The 15605-nt window shown below is 41.0% G+C and overlaps 1 pseudogene; it reads right to left on the bottom strand.

The window, feature by feature from the left end:
- The window catches only part of LOC139545841 (UDP-glucuronosyltransferase 2A1 pseudogene), a 35087-nt pseudogene extending 20258 nt beyond the window's left edge, over positions 1 to 14829 (bottom strand).
- Positions 14830 to 15605: the final 776 nt, after the last annotated feature.

Here is a 15605-nt window from a genome sequence, read left to right as displayed (position 1 = left end):
AAACATCTCACTTTTCCTGCCATGTGTGCTTTCCAATCACGTCAGCTCATAGATGGTGTTGGATGTGGAGTGGTATGATGATGACTCAGTCATTTGACTCACAGATTTGGATGTGATTAATTATGCATACCCGAGTACAGTAAGTAATGCATCTGTGGAACATAGAATATCCGAACACTCCCTTTCAAATGGGCCCATGCTAACTAACAGGCCTGGGCCTATTCATTGTGCATGATACCATATCACTGGGCAGGTTGGCATTTATTGTCATTAATCCTGCCCTGGAGGCAACTCTGCAGAGTGGTCACTAGCTGGCACAGCCACAAAGTCATAACATCTGATTTTAAACCTAACCCTAACCTTAAAAACGTCCTCCAGTGATTTTTTTAAATGTTCCTGTTGAAAAGCGATATCTGAATTATAAATACAGTAGTAGACACAGAAAAAGGTTAGTGACCACTCTGCAGAGTTGCCTCCAGGGCAGGATTAATGACAATATGTTTTGAGCAAAATAGTGTTTTTCAGAAACAACTGCAAACTTCAAGGAGTAGGGCATTGAAGGAGTTGATCTGATGGGGATTTGGGATGGCATCTGCCTCCCCCTTGCTTGAGGAACAATAGAGGAGCAATAGAGAACAAAAGAGGAAGGCTCACCCCCACCCCCCACACACACACTTTGTGCTATGTCACGACTTACCTTGACCACCTACTGAGATGTGCCTTTTGGTGAGTAAATCAGGTGTTAAATAAAGAAAATGAGACAAATACCATTTTTATTAAAAACAGGTTCAGTCCCTGGTTCGACCGTGATCTGGCAGAGTTACTCCACCTCAAGAATTCTATTTGGCGAAAGGCTCGGCACATGCATACTCAGGTTGACTGGCTCTCATTCAGGCAAATTAGAAATAAGTGCACTCAGGCTATCCGGAAGGCCAAAGTTAGTTACTTTAACCTCTCTGCGCTACGGATCCCTTTAGCGGGATCATTTTCCTAAACAACCGCTGAATTGCAGGGCGCCAAATATTACTAAAAATATTTATAATCATGCAATCACAAGTGAAATATACCAAAACACAGCTTAGCTTGTTGTTAATCCACCTATCGTGTCAGATTTTGAAAATATGCTTTACAGCGAAAGCAATCCAAGTTTTGTGAGTGTATCAATCAATGCTAGAACAGCTAGCCCCAAATTAGCATGGTCACGAAAGTCAGAAAGCAATAGAATGAATCGCTTACCTTTGATAATCTTCGGATGTTTGCACTCACAAGAATCCCAGTTACACAATAAATGTTATTTTTGTTCGTTCGATAAATATTACTTTTATAATAAAAAAACACCATTTGGGTTGCGCGTTATGTTCAGAAAACCACAGCCTCGTTCCGGTCCTGAAAGGCAGAAGAAAATTCCCCAAAGTATCAGATTCAAAAATATTACTAAAAATATTTATAATCATGCAATCACAAGTGAAATATACCAAAACACAGCTTAGCTTGTTGTTAATCCACCTATCGTGTCAGATTTTGAAAATATGCTTTACAGCGAAAGCAATCCAAGTTTTGTAAGTGTATCAATCAATGCTCGTTCGATAAATATTACTTTTATAATAAAAAAACACCATTTGGGTTGCGCCTCCCTCTTTTTCCCCCGCTACAAAGTTTCTGTCTGCAGGCAGTCACTGAGTCTGAGGTGCTGTAACGACTTTCTTCCTGGGATGAAGGAGAGGACCAAAATGCAGCGCGGTTAGTGTTCAACATGTTTAATTTGACAATAACCGGTGAACACTTACAACAATACAAAAACAACAAACGTGAAAGCCGAGACAGTCCTATCTGGTGCAGAACACAAACACAGAGACAGGAAACAATCACCCACAAAATCCCAACACCAAACACGCCTCCTATATATGATTCTCAATCAGGGACAACGATTACCAGCTGCCTCTGATTGAGAACCATATTAGGCTGGACACAGAAACAGACAAACTAGACACACAACATAGAATTCCCACCCAGCTCACGTCCTGACCAACACTAAACAAGCAAAACACATAATAACTCTGGTCAGGACGTTACAGGTGCTAAAGGAGCTCCTTAAACTTGACCCCCAAAAAACATCTGGGTCAGATGGTTTAGATCCTTTCTTCTTTAAGGTTGCAGCCCCTATAATCACCAAGCCTATCTCTGACCTTTTTAACCTGTCTCTCCTCTCTGGGGAGGTTCCCATTGCTTGGAAGGCAGCCACGGTGCGTCCTTTATTTAAAGGGGGAGATCAAGCTGATCATAACTGTTATAGGCCAATTTCAATTTTTGGAAAAACTTGTCAATCAACTGACTGTCTTTCTTGATGTCTATAATATTCTCTCTGGTATGCAATCTGGTTCCCGCTCAGGTTATGGATGTGTCACTGCAACCTTAAAGGTCCTAAATAATGTCACCATTGCCCTTTATTCTAAGCAATCTTGTGGGCCGGCTAAGGATTATTGGTGTCTCTGAAGGGTCTTTGGCATGGTTTGCTAACTACCTCTCTCAAAGAGTGCAGTGTATAAAGTCAGAACTGCTGTCTCAGCCACTGCTGTCTCAGCCACTGCCTGTCACCAAGGGAGTGCCCCAAGGCTCGATCCTAGGCCCCACGCTCTTCTCAATTTACATCAACAACATACTGTAGCTCATGCAGTAGGAAGATCTCATCCATTTACATGCAGATGATACAGTCTCATACTCAGCTGGCCCCTCCCCGGATTTTGTGTTAAACACTCTACAACAAATATTTTAGTGTCCAACAAGATTTCTCTGAACACCTCCAAAACAAAGGCTATGTGGTTTGGTAAGAAGAATGCCCCTCTCCCCACCGGTGTGATTACTACCTCTGAGGGTTTAGAGCTTGAGGTAGTCACCTCAAACAAGTATTTGGGAGTACGGCTAGACGGTACACTGTCCTGTCAAAGTTGCAGGCTAAGGTTAAATCTAGACTTGGTTTCCTCTATCGTAATGGCTCCTCTTTCACCACAGCTGCCAAATTAACCCTTATTCAGATGACCATCCTACCCATGCTGGATTTCGGAGACGTAATTTATAGATCGACAAGTAAGGGTGCTCTCGAGCGGCTAGATGTTCTTTACCATTCGGCCATCAGATTTTCCACCAATGCTCCATATAGGACACATCACTGCACTCTATTCTCCTCTGTAAACTGGTCATCTCTGTATAGCTGTCGCAAGACCCACTGGTTGATGCTTATTTATAAAACCCTATTAGGCCTCTCTCCCCCCTATCTGAGATACCTACTGCAGCCCTCATCCTCGACATACAACATCCGTTCTGCCAGTCATATTCTGTTAAAGGTCCCCAAAGCACACTGTTGAAGGAAATAGTTTCCTAAATGTTCGTTAACCAATTTAATTATAACAATGCAAACACTCTGTCCGTTTATAAGAATTTGTAAGATTCTTATTTGCATAAAATAGACAGAGACCCGTGTCCAAATTAATCAATGGCGTTTATTCTCGAGAGATCTCTCACGTGCATATACAAAACCGTTCTTTTTATCCCTTCTTATTACTAACGCACATACATACACACTAATCTGGATTATCTCCTGAAGCCTTTTACCACAGTTTATTACCACTTAGCTGACAGTTCCAGTCCCCCCCCCAGATACGGAAAACCTGTAGGGGCTTGAGCTGTCTTCCCTTATCTCCACAGAATTATAGCTTAGTCAGTTCAAACATAGGTTAATGATCCACTTAGTTTTCTTTAGGCACACACACAGACATTCCTTTCTACCCCCCTACATGCTTGTCGGGTTTTGGCCAGGACTGTTCAGGTTTTGGTCACTAGATGTCCCCATTGCACCTTTTTTGTATCTTTTGTTTTTTCCTTGCTCTAATTATTGTTTGCACCTGTGTGTCGTTCCCTTGTTAGTATTTAAACCCTGTGTGTTCCTCAGTTCTTTGCTCAGTGTTTGTATGTTAGCACCCAGCCCCAGCCTTGTTGTGAACATATTTCTCTTATTGGATTTTCCAGAGGTTCTCTGGTTTAGTGCTTGTGTATTTTTGAGTAGTCTTTTGAGGTTTGTTTTTCCCTGCTGTTTTTACCACTTTGTGGAGTTTCTTTGTATTTTGGAGGATATCCATTTTGTGCCTCTTGGCTTTATTTTTGGACGTGGTGGATTTATATTCTTTGCCTGAAGATCTTGTCCTTTTATTAAACCACCATCTCTAGTACTGCTGAGTCTGCCTCATCTTCTGGGTTCTGCCGACTATTAGTGACTGTTTCTCTCACCGGATCCTGACAATGCTACCTAACAAATAATCCTAATGGTTAAGTTTCTGGGTAGAATTATTTAATCATTTATCTTAAACCTTAAAAAAATATTCTAACAACACACATCCCTGGGTCGCCCCTCTTTTCAGTTTGCTGCAGATGGCGGCTGGAACGAGCTGCAAAAAACACTCAAACTGCACAGTTTTATCTCTGTCTCTTCAATCAAAGACTCAATAATGGACACTCTTACTGACAGTTGTGGCTGCTTCACGTGATGTATTGTTGTCTCTACCTTCTTGCCTTTTTGCTGCTGTCTGTGCCCAATAATGCTTAATCCACCATGTTTTGTGCTGCTACCATGTTGTGCTGCTGCCATGTTGTGTTGCTGCCATGTTTTGCACCCCAGTATCTCTACTTGCACATCATCATCTGCAACTCTATCACTCCAGTGTTAATGCTAAATAGTAGTTATTTTTGCCACTATGGCCTGTTTATTGCCTTACCTCATTTGCACACACTGTATATAGATTTTTCTATTGTGTTATTGACTGTACGTTTGTCTATCCCATGTGTAACTCTTTGTTGTTTTTTGTCGCACTGCTTTGCTTTGTCTTGGCCAGGTTGCAGTTGTAAATGAGAGCTTGTTCTCAACTGGCCTACCTGGTTAAATAAAGGTGAAATAAAAACATTTAAAAAATGTAATTAAATAAAAATGTTGTTGTCATGTGGCGTTGCTACCATGCTGTGTTGTCATGTGTTGCTGCCGTGCTATGTTGTCGTCTTAGGTCTCTCTTTATTTAGTCTTGTGGTGTCACTTGTCCTATATTTTTATTTTTAATCCCAGCCCCCGTACCCACAGGAGGCCTTTTGCCTTAACTGACTTGTCTAGTTAAATAAAGATTAAATAAAAATGTTTACAAAAATGTTTATGAGGTGAAAAGGAGACTGGAGTGTTTACGGTATGGACAATTTTCACTAAGCAGCTGGCCCATCTAGCAGAAATTGCTCAGTTCTGCTTCCAGGCAAGATTGATGACAATAAACAGCAGGCTGTTGGTCCCACAGCTGCTATTCCTATCTATTCTATGGCACAGCCCCATCAGATTTTTGGGGGTGACAAATTGGGGATGACACAAATGTAGGATTACAAAATTCTGTGAACTTTCCTGCTTATTCCCTCCTGATACCGGGAATCCTCCAACCAGGATTTTGGGAAAACCAGGAAATTTATAGAAGGTTCCCGGAATTTTGCAACCCTACAAAAAAATTGCTGTATTTTGAAATCATTTTGATAGTCCTTGTGTAGCTTCCAAACAAATACAGTTTACATGGGTCTATAACATCTGAGCTGCATCCAGGCTTCATAACCAAATACAATTTCTTAGAACTGCTTCGTTGATAGAGAAGCGCCTGCACTGCAGCTGCTACTCCTCCTTGCTGATTAGAAATTGTGGTTTACATAGATACTGTAGCCTTCATGTAAACAGACACTGATCTGTTTCAAGTCAGGGCTTAGCCTTAAATCAACATACACCGCATCAGCACAGCTGAGATATTCTTTAAGATTTGGTGATGTTGTAGTCAATGTGTTTGCTGTGGTTGGCAGTGGCTAGACCATTGACAAGGCATCATGTGTTGCCACTGATAAAGTAAGATCTGTGATTACACATTGCCTTCAGTTTCCATGTGTCTGAGGTGTCTCGGTCATGTCTTTTATGATTTATGTTACTCCTGGCCATTTCTTAGAAGCCTTCAGTGAGTTGCTGTGTAACCAGACCGACAGAAGTAAGCCCAGTAGCATTCTGTATGTAATGAAACAAGAGGAAGAAATTCTACTTTATCCCATTTCTTAGAATTTGTCCTGTTAACTAGCATCCTTATTGACGTTAATGCATGGCCTATTCTTCTAGCCCTGGATCTCCTAAGAAAACACAATGATGTAATTAGTGTGAAAAAAAGGGGGAAATGCATTTCTGTAAATTATTGCTTCAAGGGAAGGGTGTGCAATCCATCCGAGAATCTCAGAGAAACCTGTAGCTTGTCTGGCATGTAGCCTTTTGCATCCACAATTCTTTATTCCATGTGCCAATGTATGCCTTGTAATTTAAAATACCCTCTCTGCATGAACTTGTGATAATTTGTGTCGTGTTGAATTGGCAGCAAAGCTCCTGTCTCAGACATCTAATTTGTGATCGTCATCATGATCGTCATGGGTAAAGTTACTGCGGAGTTCACTGCTGAATTACTAGCTAGAAACCCCCTCCTCACGAGGTGATAACATGACAACCCTTTCACATGTTCACTGTTTATTTTTATCACAAACTACTTTTAAAACGTTGCCATAGTCATCAAGTGCATGTACATTAACTGACTTCAGAAAACGAATGTCAAGCACAATGTATTTAAAAGTATAATATTACACTATACTTGCATGGGTATTACTAGTGTTATTACAAATGTATCAGGTATGTAATGTAACATGGAACCTAGTTATATTTACAGTTTCTCATAGTTTCACAGTTGTCCTCCAATGTGTGTGTTTAAGTGAGAAGCCTACACTCATTTCTTATAATGTCAGGGTGGAAGTTCAGTGGGTGCACTGAGCTCCAACCCTTTGAAAAACCTCTAATGTTTATCCAGAAAACATAACCAAAATTGCATGTTTACTCCAATGCCTTCAAAGATGTTGATGTGTTAAGTGGAATGTATGTTGTTTTTGTCTCTACAGACCAGTGGCGGTTTGTGCTTTTCAAGATTAGGGAGGACGATATCATTTTTTATGAGCATGGCCTTATTTTTATTACAGCATATTGGATGACTGTCATTCATATTCCATTCGCCCAGCTCAATGTAACATCGATAGGGTTAGGCTACTACATGATACTCAAATTTGCCCTATACCAATCATGAGGTTGTTACAACCTAGCCTACAAATATAAGTTTATAATTTAGGTGCACAAGACAAGAAACAAAATTGGAGTAATCAAGGTGACCGACAATGACAAATTCAATACCATATTGCACACTCTTGCCTGCTAGCTGATCTGGGGTGTAATCATTAGTCCAAACATGAGTTTCTATTGGACAAATTCAGGTAGGTCCCTCCTCATTTCGTTCCGTTTGGTTCCGTTTAATAAAGAAACATTTTGCAACAGAATCTGCGGAATGAATAGACCTTTGATCATTCGCACACACAGTTCACTTTCATAGCAGCAACATAGATCATCACTTTGCTCGTTGTATAATTCCTTCTCGCATCTACGCGCTCTCCTCTTCCTCCTCTCACCTTTTCCCTTTGCTACACAGCCTACATCGATGTCACCATATTAACGTTATAGTCAACAAACTAGAACTAGCGCATTAGCAAACCCACAGTCCAACCCATGTGTACAATCATGCAATACAGTGTACAGCAAGCAGTTTAGCAGTATCACCGGCAGGCTCCAGTGGCAATAAATGAATACAATCGAAAGATTACCTTGCTTGGAAGAGTTGCAGCGTTGGATAGCTTTAGCCAGCTAGCTAACATAAACATAATTCCTCTCAGGTTGTCCAACACAGAGATAGCATTCCTCTCTGTTTGAGTCAGGTTGTTGAGTAGGCTAAATTAGCTATTAGCTAAGTAAGTGAAAAGTAAACTAAGAAGAAAAAATACAATGAAATATCTCTATCTCTGTGTTCCTTAATTTTTGGGCTGAAATGTATATGTTCAGAACTGTTCAACTATTGTCTTTCTCTCTCTTTGAGTCAACTACTCACCACATTTTATGCACAGCAGTGCTAGCTAGCTGTAGTTTATGCTTTCAGTACTAGATTCATTCTCTGATCCTTTGATTGAATGGACAAGATGTTAGTTCATACTGCAAGAGCTCTGATAGGTTGGAGGATGTCCTCCGGAAGTCGTAATAATTACTGTGTAAGTCTATGGAAGGAGGTGGGAACCACGAGCCTCCTAGGTTTTATATTGAAGTCAATGTACCCAGAGGAGGACTGAAAATAGCTGTCCTCCGCCTACACCATGGTGCTGTTGATGCTACTGTAGACCATCATTGCAAAACAGTGTGTTGTAAATCGGTTATTTGGTGATATGTGAATATTTTTACCTAAAAATAATAACTTTTTAAATGTTTAGCTCTGAGGAGCCTCCACTGCTCCAGACAACACCACCAGAAAGTTACAAGGCATGAAATAGCCATTTTAATTTCTCCTCTGAGTGTCTACCCCACTCAAAGAAATTGTATCAGCAGTGTGAGTACAGGCTCTGCAGTGAATGGAAGAGTCTGAATCACAAGCCTGTAGGCCCCCAATGTATACCCCCTCTCTTCTCCTCTATCCATAACCCACAACATTATTAGACCCCATTGTTGATTGTAGTCATCATTGTTGATTTTGATCAAAACCCACTTCTTCCTACAAGTTTTATTGTGGTGGTTGATTTTACTCTCTTTGCACATCATCATCATCACCACCAATATGGCTCAGTTCCAGGGTTCAACTACCCTGGAACTGAGCCATATTGGTGGTGGTGATGATGATGATGTGCGAAGAGAGTAAAATCCATGAAACACTGATGTCGTGTCTTTGGCTATGCCGGATTAAGTGATATGACATGCTATTCTATAAAATCCTTTCTCTGTAATTAATATCACCTGATTGAGCTAATCGTGTAAATGTAATTAACTAGAAAGTCGGGACACCACGAAATAGTGTTTATAGAGCTGTTATCTTCCGAATAAACTCTTAAAGACCTAGTAATATTTTACATCAATAGCAGTCAATATTAATCGTCACCTTATTTCAGTCTCATCTGAAAGTTGTAAATTCTTGGTTATCTTCACGAACCCTGGCTAACAAGTTGAATCAGCAATACAAAATTGGGTTTAATTATTTATTTACTAAATACCTAACTAATCACACAGAATTACATATACACAGAATGCAAATTATATCATACAGAAAACGTCCCTGATGGGAAAGGGGGTTGGGTTTGAGTGAAAGAGCGTGAAGACTGAGGAACAAAGGGAGAAGCTGTGCTATCGCAAATACAGTATCTTATGCATTCTAAATTACCGCCCATTTGGAAAAGGAAAATGCTATAAATATTTACTCTGAGCTCCGCTTCGGTAGGTTGGTCGTAGATGCTGGCCGTGTTGGCCAACAGAGATCTTCCTGTCCTCGGAAGAATGTCACTGGTGGTAAATTGGATACGTTGTAGTATCATCATTATGTGTTAGACTGGGTACGTTGTCCGTCCTTTCCTAGCCCACGTTTACAGCGGCCGCTGCTAACTCAACGGCTAGGAGGTATCACTTCTGTAGTGAATAAGAGTTCAAAGTTCATACCATTCGCAACCAAAGCTCACGCTGGGGTTCTGTAGTTATTATCTGAATCCTTCTGACATCGGACTGTCGTCCTAATGTACCCGGGACAGCAAGTTATTTGCCCTTTTAACGCAGAGGCTGCAGACCTCGCGTACTCGGAACAGGAGGTTATATTTTCGTCAAGGGCTTATATAGTGGAGGGAGAGAAGGGTGTGTTTCATAGTTTATAACCCATGTCTCTTCACAGGGGTGGGCCACTGATTGAGCAGAGCTCTAACCTTATGAAAACCCAAATCTCTCATTTGGAAGCTAAAATTACATTTAATCTTTTCACAAATAGTTTTATATTTAAACATTTAAATTGCACAACAATTCCATGTGAATCTGATAACTAGAATGTGTAGACTTTCCCAGATACAGTTTATGTCGTCCTGTCATCAGTCATAATGTCTCAGATGACAACCGAACTGACATCATATTCATTAAGTACTGACGCATATTTTCCACTGGTTGGATTACCGAAATATGGTTCCTTTCCCCCCACCGTTTGATGTTCCCAGACTCTCTATGTTTAACAAAGGCTATTCAAGAGTCCTTCAGTAGAGTCAAGAGAGAGAGGAGATAGGTATTTATGCGGGGGTCATAAACCTTACCCACAGGCCAACGTCATGACACTGATGTTATTCTACATTTCATATTTTCACATTACCATACCCTTTTTTGAGGTTGCTGATCATCTCTTCTTTTTGAGCACAAACTAACTCTCTTCGCAATGAAGGCAATGAAGTATGGATGTGTGTCTTCCTGAGCCCAGCTGCTCCGTGAGTGAGTTAGTTGGTGTTATTATCTGTTTGTGAAATCCTGTAATCCAAACCCACACCACCCACCTGCTCACAGATAGGGCCACGCTGCTGCCTTTTGGAGCCCTCTGCTTTAAAAACACTGCAGTGGACCTCTGTGCCTTCAGAAAGGATTCATACCCATTGACTTTTTCAATATTTTGTTTTGTTACAGCCCGAATTCAAAATGGCTTAAATATTTCAGTTTCTCTCCCCCATCTACACACAATGCCCCATAATGACAAAATGACAAAATGACATGTTTATAGATATTTCTGCTAATTTATTTAAATTAAATAAATAAATAAATAAATATCTAATTTACATAAGTATTCACACCCCTAAGTCAATACATGTTAGAATCACCTTCGGCAGCTATTACAGCTATACGTTTTTCTGGGAAAGTCTAAGTGGTTTACACACCTGGATTGTGCAATATTTGCACATTTATTCTTTTTAAAATCATCAAGCTCTTCAAGTTGGTTGTTGATCATTGCTACACAGCCATTTTCAAGTATTGCCATAGATTTTCAAGACGATTTAAGTCAAAACTGTAACTAGGCCACTCAGGAACTTTCAATGTTGTCTTGGTAAGCAACTCCAGTGTACAGTGCATTTGGAAAGTATTCAGACCCCTTGACCTTTTTACACATTTTGTTACATTACAGCCTTATTCTAATGGACTAAATCGTTTTTTCCCCCTCATCAATTTACACACAAAATTTTGCAAATGTATTAAAAAAACATATTCATAAGTATTCAAACCCCTACCTCAGTACTTTGTTGAAGCACCTGTGGCAGCTATTACAGCCTTGAGTCCTCTTGGGTATGACGCTACAAGCTTGGCACACCTGTATTTGGGGAGTTTCTCCCATTCGTCTGGGTAGATCCTCTCAAGCTCATGTTGGATGGGGAGCGTTGCTGCACAGCTATTTTCAGGTCTCTCCAGAGATGTTAGATCGGATTCAAGTCCGGACTCTGGCGGGGCCACTCAAGGACATTCAGAGACTTGTGCCGAAGCCACTCTTGCGTTGTCTTGGCTGTGTGCTTAGGGTCGTTGTCCTGTTGGATGGTGAACCTTTGCCCCAGGTTGAGGTCCTGAGCTCTCTGGAGAAGATTTTCATCAAGGATCTCTCTGTACTTTGCTCCATTCATCTTTCCCTCAATCCCGGCTAGTCTCCCAGTCCCTGCAGCTGAAAAACATCCCCAAAACATGATGCTGGCACCACCATGCTTCACCATAGGGATGGTGCCTGGTTTCCTCCAGACGTGACGCTTCCCATTCAGGCAAGAGTTCAATCTTGTTTCTCATGGTCTGAGAGTCCTTTAGGTGCCTTTTGGCAAACTCCAAGGGGGCTGTCATGTGCCTTTTACTGAGGGGTGGTTCAGTCTGGCCAATCTACCATAACGGCCTGATTAGTGGAGTGCTGCAGGTTGTCCTTCTGGAAGGTTCTCCCATCTCCACGAGGAACTCTGCAGCTCTGTCAGAGTGACCCTTGGGTTCTTGGTCACCTCCCTGACCAAGGCCCTTCTCCCCGAATGCTCAGTTTGGCTGGGTGGCCAGCTCTAGGAAGAGTCTTGGTGGGTCAAAACTTTTTCCATTTAAGAATGATGGAGGCCACTGTGTTTCTTGGGGACATTCAATTCCGCAGATATCTTTTGGTACCCTTCCCCAGATCTGTGCCTCGCTCGAATGACAATTCCTTATATAGTCCACCACAGGTGTACTCCAATCAAGTTGTAGAAACATCTCAAGGATGATCAATGGAAACAGGATGCACCTGAGGTCAATTTTGAGTCTCATATCAAAGGGTCTGAATACTTATGTAAATAAGGTGTTTCAGTATTTCTTTTTTTGATATACATTTCCCCCAAAATTTTAAAACCTGTTTTCACTTTGTCTTAATGGGGTATTGTGTGTAGATTGATTATATATATTTTTACATCCATTTTAGAACAAGGCTGTAACATAAGAAAATATGGAAAAAGTCAAGGGTTCTGAATATTTTCTGAATGCACTGTATATTTGGCCTTGTGTTTTAGGCTATTGTTCTACTGAAAGGGAAATTTGTCTCCCAGTGTCCGTTGGAAAGCAGACCAGGTTTTCCTCTAGGATTTTACATGTGCTTAGCTCTTGTCCTTTTCTTTTTATCCCTCCAAAAAATCCCTCCTCCTTGCCAATGACAAGCATACCCATAACATGAGGCAGCCACCACCATGCTTAAAAATATGAAGAGTAGTACTCACTGATGTGATGTGTTGGATTTGCCCCAAACATAACGCTTTGTATTCAGGACAAAGTTCATTTCTTTGACACATTTTTTGCAGTTTTACTTTTAGTGCCTTATTGCAAACAGGATGCATAATTTGGAATATTTTTATTTCTGTACAGACTTTCTTCTTTGCACTCTGTCATGTAGGTTAGTATTGTAGAGTAACTATAATGTTGTTGAGCCATCTTCAGTTTTCTCCGATCACAACCATAAAACTTTTTAACTGTTTTAAAGTCACCATTGGCCTCATGGTGAAATCCCTGAGAGGTTTCCTTCCTTTCCGTCAACTGAGTACTGAGTGTATTGATACACCATCCAAAGTGTAATTATTAACTTCACCATGCTCAAAGGGATATTCAATGTCTGCTTTATTACATTTTTTTACCCTTCGACCAATAGGTGCCGTTCTTTGCGAGGTCTGGGGGTTAGTCTCAATTGAAAAGCACCATAAGTAACCTATCTGACAGAGGAAAACCCTTTGACTCCACTTGTGTTATTCCAGATGCATCATCAGTTTGGGGAAGGTGGGTTATTACATCAAAACAGCTGTGTCAGTTATAGAAACTGTGTCAGGTGATGTTGGTCTCCACACTGAAGGCCAACAAGGGCTTTTCCCTTTGATTTTAGTTTGTGAAAGGCTGTTCAGAAACCCTCCAGATACAGAGTAATCACAGCCCACTACTGTTTACCATTACAATCCATTTGCAGTGCCTTCAGAAAGTATTCACACCCCTTAACTTTTTCCACATTTTGTTGTGGTACACCATGAATTTAAAACTGAAAATTGAGATTTTGATTCACTGGCCTACACACGATGCCCCATAATGTCAAAGTGGAATAATGATTTTAGAAATGTTTACAAAATAATTAAAAATGAACATCTGAAATGTTTTGAGTCAATAAGTGTTCCACCCCTTTGTTATGGCAAGCCTAAATAAGTTCAGGAGCAAAAATGTGCTTAACAAGCCACATAATAAGTTGCATGGACTCACTCTGTGTGCAAAATTAGTGTTTAACATGATTTTTGAATGACTATACTTCATCTCTGTACCCCTCAGTCGAGCAGTGAATTTCAAACACAGATTCAACCACAAAGACCAGGGAGGTTTTCCCAGACCAGTGGGCTGCCAGTGTTTTATGTTAATGCTGGCTCTAGTGTTATTGTGTTTCCCACAGGAGTGACACTAAAGACTTTCAGCGAGCCGAATCAACAACCTCTGCATCATTCAAGACTATTAAAATCCAATCAAATGTTATTTGTCACATGCACCGAATACAACAGGCCTTACAATGAAATGCTTACCTACAAGTCCTTCACCAACATTGTAGTTAAGAAAAAACAAGTGTTAAGAAAGTATTTACTGAATTAACTGAGGTAAAAAAAAAAATTATATATATATATAGAAAAAAAGAAGAATATAGAAAAATAACAAATAATTAAAGAGCAACAATAAAATAACAGTAATGAGGCTATACACAGGGGGTACCGGTACAGAGTTAATGTGCGGGGGCACAGGTTAGTCAAGGTAATTGAGGTAATATGTACAAGTAGGTAGAGGTAAAGTGCCTATGCATAGATAATGAACAAAGAGTAGCAGCAGTGTAAAAATGTGTGTGTGTGGGGGGGGGGGTTCAATGCAAATTGCCAGAGTAGCCATTTGGTTACCTATTCAGGAGTCTTATGACTTGGGGGTAGAAGCTGTTAAGAAGCCTTTTGGACCTAGACTTGGCGTTCCAGTACCGCTTGCCTTGCTGAAATTGCCTGGTATAGAAATCCTGGATGGCAGGAAGCTTGGCCCCAGTGATGTACTGGGCCGTACGCACTACCTTCTGTAGTGCCTTGCGGTCGGAGGCCGAGCAGTTGCCATACGAGGCGGTGATGCAACCAGTCAGGATGCTCTCGATGGTGCAGCTGTAGAACTTTGAAGATCTGATGACCCATGCCAAATATTTTCAGTCTCATGGGGGGGAATAGGCGCTGTCTTGCCCTCTTCACGGCTTTCTTGGTATGTTTGGACCATGATAGTTTGTTGGTGATGTGGTCACCAATGAACTTGAAGCTCTCAACCTGCTCCACTACAGCCCTGTCGATGGGAATTGGGGCATGCTCAGCCCTCTTTTTCCTGTAGTCCATGATTATCTCCTTTGTCTTGATCATGTTGAGGGAGAGGTTGTTATCTTGGCACCACACTGCCAGGTCTCTGACCTCCTCCGTATCGGCTCTCTCATCATTGTCGGCGATCAGGATTACCACTGTTGTGTTTTTTGAATTTTTTAAAGGGGTGGATCAGATTTAATATTGCGGAAAGATTGTTGGTTCCATCAATGTAATTGTCTGCATCATTTCCAATCCCCCATATATTTTGGGGGTAAATATATATATATATATATATATCCATATAAACTCAGCAAAAAAAGAAACGTCCCTTTTTTAGGACCCTGTCTTTCAAAGATAATTCATAAAAATCCAAATAACTTCACAGATCTTCATTGTAAAGGGTTTCCCATGCTTGTTCAACGGACCATAAACAATTAATGAACATGCACCTGTGGAACGGTCGTTAAGACACTAACAGCTTACAGACGGTAGGCAATTAAGGTCACAGTTATGAAAACCTAGGACACTAAAGAGGCCTTTCTACTGACTCTGAAAAACACCAAAAGAAAGATGCCCAGGGTCCCTGCTCATCTGCGTGAACATGCCTTAGGCATGCTGCAAGGAGGCATGAGGACTGCAAATGTGACCAGGGCAATAAATTGCAATGTCCGTACTGTGAGACGCCAAAGACAGAGCTACAGGGAGACAGGACGGACAGCTGATCATCCTCACAGTGGTAGACCACATGTAACAACACCTGCACAGGATCGGTACATCCGAACATCACACCTGCGGGACAGGTACAGGATGGC

This window comes from Salvelinus alpinus, chromosome 19 (assembly GCF_045679555.1).
Source record: "Salvelinus alpinus chromosome 19, SLU_Salpinus.1, whole genome shotgun sequence".
Taxonomy (NCBI): domain Eukaryota; kingdom Metazoa; phylum Chordata; class Actinopteri; order Salmoniformes; family Salmonidae; genus Salvelinus; species Salvelinus alpinus.
This window is presented reverse-complemented; position numbering and strand designations above follow the sequence as displayed.